Here is a 9,733-nt window from a genome sequence, read left to right on the forward strand (position 1 = left end):
ACTCTACAGATGAAGAAACTGGGTTCCAAAGAGATTGAATGAATAGCCTAAAAAAACAAACCAGGAGTTTTCTCTAAATACCATTCCGAATCTACACTTGAGATCCATTTTCTGTTTCATAAAAAACCCAGAGTATCTTTAATTTGCACCAGAATCTTCATGTTCCAAAAGACAACTGCAGTTGGACTTGAAGCAGCAGAGATCTGTGTTACGGAGAGAGATTGTAAGCAATGGCTACTTCTCCACCAGAGGGAAGTAGGCTGGACACAGTCAAATGAGGGACTCTTCTGACATAACAGTGCCAAAAGGAATGTCAGTCCACGAATTCCACGTGTGAAAAAAAATATGGCTTTATTTCTACCAATGGACTTTGGGCAGGCTGGGGCACCGAGGTTGGCATCTATGCTGGTTTCTACTGAGGTGCCCTTACTCCATGTGGATGGTTTTGCTAGGCCATGATTTACTTCCAGCACAGGGCTCCTCTGGGTTTAGCTCACTCTTCTATCACCCAGTCCCCCACCACATCTGCTTCACAATGATGCAGGACACTCAAGGTGGCCCTGGCCTGTCCCCCAACACACACCCATACCTCTCCGTGTTCTGCCACTCACGAGCACTCGGGAATGGATGTGCCCTGCCTCGCTTCCCACCCACCCCAAAAGGTTACTCCTAATCTGGGGGCTGGCCCCTCCCCGGTTCCTACCCAGGAAAGGAAACCTGGTGAATTCTCCGTCAGAACTGGTCTCATCCCCCATGGGATATTTGGGGAATTTGTAGAAATGATAATTGGTTGTCACAATGATGAGAGTTACATTACCCATGAATTTCATTTTACTTCAAGATAGTAAAGGGAACTTCACAAAATATTTAGCACATAAAGGAGTCATTAGTTTTAATAGGGCTAAGGATTTCCTCCCCTTCAGCTAACTGCTTTTCTGTCCTCTTCCCAGGACACATTGAAGAAGGATGGCAAAAGAGCTCTGTGTTCTTGAGGATCTTTATTCCTATTCCTGCTCTTCAGTCCTAAGTCCTCTGTGGCTATCCTTCCCCTAACTTGGAAAGATCTGCTCAGTCTAGGGTCTGGAGGGCCTTTCTGTGTCTCTCTCTGACTCCTCTATTCCCTGAGGTCCTTCACAGTCTCAGCCTTTTTTTAAATTTATATAATTTTAATATTTATTTTTTAGTTATAACTAAAAAAATTATATGGACACAATATCTTTATTTTATTTTTATGTGGTTCTAAGGATCGAACCCAGTGCCTCACGCATGCTGGGCAAGTGCTCTTCCTCTGAGCCACAATCCCAGCCCACAATCTCAGCCTTTTACTACCAAGACCTGGCCAAGGGGCCTCTGCTGTCATTCCCAACTTCTGAGACAAGGATGGCACATGGTCCAGCTGCCTAGGAAGGCTAAGGGTCCCCAAGTCAAAGATGTACTAATATTTAGAAGTCTTATTTCACCACATAATCAAGAAAGACCTGGTTACTCCAGGACCATCATAACCAGCCTCCAAAATGGTTTGGTGCCTCCACCATGACCACAGCAAAGGGTTGTGACAAAAAGCTATTAGATGAAGCTCATGTTGCTAAAACCTGCAGCACCATCCAAAGACAGCACACCGATAAGCAAAAGGATTCTAGGGAAGCATCTGACTTCTCCCTCTCTGTGCTCTCCACCCAGAGAGCTCTCGCTGGCCTTTAGGCCTTGCCACAGGTTCCCCTGGTTCTATTTGTGCAGAAACAGTTGCTCCAGTTTCTGTTCCCCCATAACAATTTTTTTTTACAGATTTTAGTTCTAATATGCTACATGGATTAGGAACTGTGAATTTACCTCTGCATGCATCCCACCAGACTCTGAACTTCATTTGACAGTAGCCTTGTCAAATCACTCCTATGTTACTGAACATCGGCATTGTGAACCCAGTTTAGCCCCCAGCATCCAATGGCTCAAAAAGAAAAGAAAAAAGAATGCAAGACACTTCTGCACCACCCAAGAAATAATAAATTCTCTTACATGTTTCTGACCATATAAATATGATTGAACCCATCCACAGGGGTTGGTGGGGAATTTTGAAATTCTTGAGATTGCACAGTTAATTAATTAAATTCTTGAGATTGCACACCCTATGAAAGTTCATACAGACCAGAACAATTGAGGCAGGTCTCTGGCATTCAGTTCCTTGTGGAATGGATCACTATTTAATGTGCAAAACCCAGTACAAAATGAAATGTGGGGCCCCTTATTCAGAAAGTATTAAGAATTCAAAATGATACAGATCATTAGTTTGAACTAAGCAGAGAACCCTGTACCACTGTCTAGGTTGCATGCCCAGGAAGTCAGCCCCAACAGTGAGTGTGTCTCCCTCGCTCCCAGCCCAGACACAAGTAGTCTATTCAGAAGCATGTCACTTCCCTCCATCTTTGTGCTACTTTTGTAAGAAGGGACCCTTTCCTGAGGTTCTCAGGCTGCAGTTCCCAGTGTCTACCCTAAAGGCATACAACCAGGACCCTGCACAAGCAGAGACTGAGCGTCTGCCATTCAGGACATTGATCTCTCCCACCTCCGGAATGATCTCTTCTCTTGCTGAGCTCAGTGAACTCTTTGATCCCCAAAGACCAGGCAAGCCCCCTCTCCAGAGACAAAGCCCCTCCTCTTTTTCACCCTTCAGACACTTTGCCTTGATGAACCCAGCAGTTCAAACAAAGTCCTGGAGTAGGGCTTTGGTTTTTTTTTCTTTTTTTCCCCACAGAGGCCCCTAAAACACAAAACAAGTAGCATAAGATGATTCTAAATGCAGAATCTAAGCCCAGGGGATCAGCAACTCAGCCTCATTGTAGTGGGAGGGCGGGAAGCTCTGGTCTGAAGAATGCACACATGACACACTTATCCAAAGAGGTGGCCACACCGGTGCACTGGTAAGTGTATAACAATTGGCTCTACTATCAGAGAAAAAGGGAAGAATAGAAGTTCACTGGATTGCACAAAGGGGGATGAAGGGAAGGGAGGGGAATGGAATAGGAAAGACAATAGAATGAATCAGACATCACTTTCCTATGTTCATATATGAATACACAACCAGTGAAACTCCACATCATGTACAACCACAAGAATGAGATCCTAATTAGAATAAAATATACTCCATGTATATGTATAATATACTGAAGTAAAAAAGCTGACTAAAACAGAATTTAAAACATCAATATTTTAAAATATTACCCTACTGTCTTAGTAGTCTATTTTCTATAACAGAATACTTAAGACCAGGTCATTTATACAGAGAAAAAAAATACATTTGCAGTTTTGAAGGATTTCAAAATTTAGGATCAGGTAGCCACATCCGGCAAGGGCCTCATGCTTCATTATAACATGGCAGAAAAGCAGAAAGACAGGCACCTGGAGAAGAATAAAAAGGAGATCAAATTCAGACAGTGTTACTAACCAATTCCCACAACCAAAGCATCAATAAATATATAAGGATTGATTTATTCATGGCCCCAAACACTTCTTAAGGGTCTTGCCACCTCTTAACACTGTTTCATTGGGGACCAAGTCTCAATATGTGCCTTGTTGGGGACAAGCCATATTCAGATCATAGCACTACCCTACTAGCCTCTCTTACACACTTATCCACCCATCTTACAGCCATTCTGAGGCTTGCAGCTACTCTCTAGAATCATTTCCAGTCATTCCCCTGCAAGAGCTCATAGGTAGAAACCAGTCCGGGGCTATCTTCTCACTCATATCCACAATATTGTGAAAGTATGAAAATAACTGATGACCATAATGATTGAGGATGATCAAGTATTTTTAAAAGCAGGGAGCACTGAGTTTGCAGGACCTTTAGACCTCCGCTTTGCCTCTCCTGTCCTTTTTGATGATACTTTATGTACATTCCGTGTCACTCAGCAGCTGGGAGAGATGGATGACTATGAGAGCAAAAGCTAACAGGAGGAAGCAGTGAGAATTTTCTCTTGCCTGAAGCAGACAGGGAGATGCATTTTTCAAGCCTGAAACATCACAGAAAGAGAATGGGTTTTTTTTTTTTTTTAAATGCCCTTTCTTTTATTTTCATTCATTTGCTTTTCCTGTATTTTTTGTTTAATTGCTCATTTTGCTTAAGGAGCCTCGAGGCACGAGCACAGCAAAGTATCATTAATTAAAATATTTAAAATTATAGCTGTGGTAACAAAGCCCCCGAATGGAGCCGGCCTCGCAGACAGCAAACACAATTATTATCCATAATAACAGCCAAATCCTTACTACTGCTCTCTACCCAGATGATACATCCTTCCCAGAGTGCTAAGTGGCTATGACAACAAGTAAATCATCACTAGCCAAGATGGGGCCAGCCGGGATCTCTGGGCAGCTCTCAGGCTGTGCAGGAACCTAGCCACCCCTCCTCCCTCAGCCTCACCCCGTATGAGGGGTTTCTGTTCTTTCCAGCTCTTCTTCAGCAGTCTGGAGGGTGCTCAGCAGTGAATCAACCAGGGCCCGGCGAGCCAGCAGGTACACTATAAACATGCTAGTGATTTTCCTGCACCTGGAAGACCCCTTTGTGGAAAATTGTTCCCATGAAATAATCCTGCAAGAGTCGAAATGGTAATAATTTATGACAAAGCTTTTAGGCACAGGAACACAAGACAGCCTTACCAAAGCTATTCTAAATGAGGAAGAGGATTCTTTATTTATGCATTCATTTATTCATTCACTCAAGATTGATTGAGCACCCGGCGTGGGACAGATTCTGAGCCAGGTCTTTTTCTAAGCACCCCAGAGATACTAGATGAAGGACCTGATTCATATCTTCATGAGATCAAGTATCCTGGGAGGGATGCAGAATTACAATACAGTGAAGAGCAAGAGGTGGGGTGGAAGAAAACTGAGGGTCACCCAACCCACTAAGGGAGAGAAGATGAGGGGCTGTGGAAGCTTCTCATGGAGGAGAAGCCTGACTTGAATTCTAAAGGTACTTACAGATAATGCTTTTAGGTGTTCTTCCCATGTCTCCTTGGCATTTAACAAATCCCGGCAGGCCCAACTTCCAGCTGTCAACACCTGCAACTCAGCACCCAGCTGCCACATAAGCTCTGCCTGACTGAGAGCAGCAGGCCAGGAGTGCCAAAGAGATAACAGTTCTGGGAGCAGCCCTCAACCAATGACTGACTCAAGTTGGTGGGGAAGTATTCCAGGAACCTGTATATACAGGCAGAATAACTCGGAGGCAGATTCTACACTCCTTGCAAGAGTTCCATGGTCAATTTCCTATAGGAATCAGCTGTGTGCTTGACTGCCTCCACTTACCTATCTCTTACCCATTTACATCCCCAGTCTCTTATTGGTAGCTCATGGTATCACCTCCTAAATGAACTACTCGCACTTAACGTCTTTTTGTCTTCTGATCTGTGTCTGAACTACTCAAACTAAGCCAGTGCTTCAGTTACAGAGAACAACATGAAAAAGTCCAGACAGAGGCAGGACATTGATACGAATAGCAATTAATTGTCCAGACAAGGCTGAACTTGAGGTAGAGGAGAGAAAGGCTGTCCCTGCAACAGTGACAACCAACACTCCAGACCCCTCTTAAAGTCTTTTTCTATTTGTGTCTTTACACAGGAGATTACTCAAACACAACCAACAATTCACGTTAAATACACAAAGTTATGTACACTGTCCCTTCATACCTCTTTGGGTCTCATCCTGCTTTCTTCTGGTTTTAACCACCTCATCAAATGACCTGGCTCCAAACATTTTTGTACAGGCACAACTGACCTCAAAGCAGGACACTCTCGATGGCCATGTCCTAAGACCAAAACCAATGATGTCTAGGATAGCCAGTCTCCAAGATGGCTCCCACTGACCCCTACTCCACCCCAATATTCACAGCTTTGTCCAAATCCCTCCCATGTTACTTCAGTGTTGATCCGTACGGCCAATGGAATGTGAGAGACGTGATGGCATGTGACTTTCAAGGCTAGGTTATCAAAGACACTGTGGTTTCTACCTCGCCTTCTCTCTTGTATCACTTGCTCTGGGAAAAGCTAGCTGACATTTTGTGAGGACCACCAAGCAGCTCCATTCCATGTGAGGAGGAATGGAAGCCTCCTTCCAATAGCCAGCAAAACCTGAGTCCTCCCACCATCAACTCTGTAAGTTAAATTGGGAGCAGACCCTTTACCCACTCATGGGGAAGTCTTCAGAACACTGCAACCCAGGCAATTCTTTGACTTTGACCTCATGAAAGTTGCTGAGCAAGTACCAGAAAATCTACTCCCAGACTCCTAACTCTTACGAAGTTAGGTGAAATGACAAATATTTGTTGGGATATGTTGTTAGGCAGCAAAAAATAACTAGTACAGTGTCATGACCCCTCTTCCCACCTCTCAATCAAGGTAAACAGAAAGGTAGAAGGGATTGAAGCAGAGCATGATAAACTTCATATCGGGAACCCTGCAGAACAGCCTAAAAGGAGACAGCACGGGGTTGGCATTTAGAAATCTGAACCTGATGTCTACACAGGAAAAAACTGGGCTGGAACTCCAGTATTTACTAATGAGTTGTCAGGATACAGGAGGTCAGTGAGGACATTGTTTTGAAGGAACAGGCCAAAGAAGTGCATATAGGGTGTAAATTGTCCAATTTTCCCTCCTGTAAGTACCGGTGAGGTGAGAAAAGGAAAGGAAGTTGGTCAACCTTAAGATTTGGGCTACAAGGAACCAAATCTGTGATATGTTTTCCTACTTTGAAGATTAAAAAAAAAAAAAAAGTCCCAAGGGCCCAATGTTAGCTACTTATGGCTGCATACCAAATTATCCCATTACTTAGTGGAATAAAATAACAAACATTTATTAATTTACACAGTTTCTATGGATCTGAAATGCAGGAGCTGCTTAGCTGAGTGATTCTAGAAATATATACGAACATTTGTCACAGTGTTGTTTATAATAGCAAAATATTAGGAACCATGTAAATGTGGAAAATCAGAGTAGTCAAAAACCTATATATCTGCTAAAACTGAACTTTAGGAAAACTTTTAATAACATGAGAAACTGCTTAGAATATCACTGAAAGTATGTTATGAAATTATAAATACAGTAGGATTCCAGTTTTATTAAAATTTTTAAGTTATATAAAAAGACTAGAAGTTCATATGTTAAAATGGCAAGGGTAGTTATATAAGTTACCTATTGCTAAGGAACAGATCACCCCAAAAACAAGTAGCTTAAAACAATGACCCTTAATTTGCTTATTTATTTGGGGCAGGAGGAGGGTACTGGAGATTGAATCTACTGGTGCTTTACTACCGAGTTACATTATATTCCCAGTTCTTTTTTTTTTTTTTTTTTTTTTTTTTTTTGGCTATGGAGATGAGGCTGGCCTCTAAACTGCAATCCTTCTGCCTCAGCCTCCTGAATTGCAGGCATGCACCACCATGGCCTTTAATTTGTTTATGATCCCACAGACTAGGTAGTTTTGCTGATCTCCTAGGGTCACTTATGCAGCTACAATCACCTAGTAGCATGACAGGGACTAGAAATACGAGAGAGCTTCACTCTCCTGGGTGGCCTCTCAAATGGCTGGTTCCCTAACACAACCTCTCACTCTCCTTCCTCTCTCTTCATGATCTCTGCAGCAGGATAGCCAGGCCTCTTTATATGGTGGTTCAGGAATTCAAAAAGAAGGATTCCAGGAGGATATGCATATTCATATGTATATTGAGGGGGAGGGATACCCTGTAAGGAATTAGCTTTGTGATTGAGGGTGCTAACACTGAAATGTGTAGGGCAGTCCAACAGGCTGGTAAGAGTTGCAGCCTCAAGACTGAATTCCTCAGGGAGGCAGGCTGAAGAATGTCATAGCATAGCAGGGTGTCTATGCTGCAACCTTGAGAGAATTCTTTCCTCCTAGGAAACCTGTCTTTGTTATCTAGGGCTTGGATGAAGGTAATCCTTCCAAAGGGCAATCTGCTTTATTCAGTCTCCTGAATTAAATGGTAACCACATCTAGAAAATAACTTCCTAGACTGGTGTTTGACCAAACAATGGGACACCACAGCCTAATCAATTTAACTTGATGCATAAAATTAACTATCATGCACAGGCAAGCCCAGAGTCACTGTGGGAGGGGGTCACACAAGGGCATGAATGCCCAGAAGTCTTGTTTCCTGGGAGCCACCAACAGTAGCTGTATCTGGCTGGTAGGGATTTTCCTTTTTTTGTTTTTGTTTTTTTTTTCAATCTGTTTAACATTTTCTGCAAGAGTATAAATAACATTTTGGAACAATGATAAATATTATACAATGACTTATACTCATTATTTTTAAAATGCAAAATACAGAAAAGTACAAAGAAATCAACAAATCACCAGAATTCACCACCCATCAGAAATGACCAGTGTTAACATTTCGTCATCATCCTTACAGAATCTCCCCAGTATTCATACAGAAGTTAGGAAAGCAAGAGGAAGAAGAAAAGAAAAAAAAAGGATGAGAAAAGAAAGAGACAGAGGTTTCTAAAAACGGGATTGTTCTGCGAATATTATTTGCAAATGTAACTTTTTCTTGAATTTATTTAACAGGAAAGAAAGGGAATTGAAAGATCCATAGTACATCAAATAAGTTTCCTCACCTCCCAAGAGAAAATATCAACACCTTAAAAATCAAGGTTAAAGAAAATTAAAATGTTATAAAAACCATTTAGAGATTACAGTTGAAATTTTTAAATGAAAATCTAAATCGTCTTGACCAGCTCGCTGTTAGAAGCAGTGGGGAGGTGATGGGCTGTCAACATCTCTCCTCCCTCCTCTGTCCCCAATGTCACTGTTTACGTTGGCTTGGCTTCACTGGAGCTTCTTACAACAGCCTTCTGAAACCATCATTCACCTGGGGCTTTGGTTAGGGTAGAATCTGGGTGTCCCCCAAAGATCCATGTACAAATGCTTGGTCCCCCCTGGGGTGGCAGTATTGGGAGATGCTATGGACCTTTAAAAGGCGGAGCCTAGTGGGAGGCCCTTACATCATTGGAGGCATACCCCCAAAAGGCCCAAAGGGACCCTTCTTGATGTTACACGCACATTCTCACTCTGGTGCTCTCCTTCCTGGCTCAAGATAAGACCACTCTGAACCACATGCCTGCCATTGCCATCTGGCACCCTTACCAGAAATTCAAACTTACAGAACTGCCTGATCTGAGACTTGAATCTCCCAAATTCTGAGCTAGGTAAACCATTTCTCCTTATTAAGTTAGGTGCCTCCAGTATTTCATAGTAGTAATTTGAAATTGGCTAATCTACCTTGAAATAGTTCTTTGTATAAATAAATTCGTTGCTCACCACCAGTCCCTTTTTATAGCTTGCCAAACCTGATCTCAATTGGTAAAGGGCTTCGGTTTTATGGAAGCAGGTGTCCTGGGCCCTCAGATCCTGCTATTATTTCATATTTAAGACAGCTCACCTTCGCTTTCATACATGCACAACTACTTGGCTAAATACAGTTTTCTTAGGTCTCTCTCAGCCTCAGAATTTTATAAACACTGCTTTATTATCTTCAAACTTGGAAAATTTCCATAGTGTCTTTGAGGATGCCCTAATCTTTCCCACTATCAGAGACTACTCTCTGCCCAAATGCCTTAGGAATTCCTTCTCTATTCTTTAAGCTTAATAATTTAACCTCGAAAAGTCCTTGATGTCTGTCATTCTGAATCTGTTTTTCATGGCAGATGAGGTAACCCTCCTAGCT

The sequence above is a fragment of the Spermophilus citellus genome (assembly GCF_964194105.1).
Source record: "Spermophilus citellus genome assembly, chromosome: 7".
Classification (NCBI taxonomy): Eukaryota; Metazoa; Chordata; class Mammalia; order Rodentia; family Sciuridae; genus Spermophilus; species Spermophilus citellus.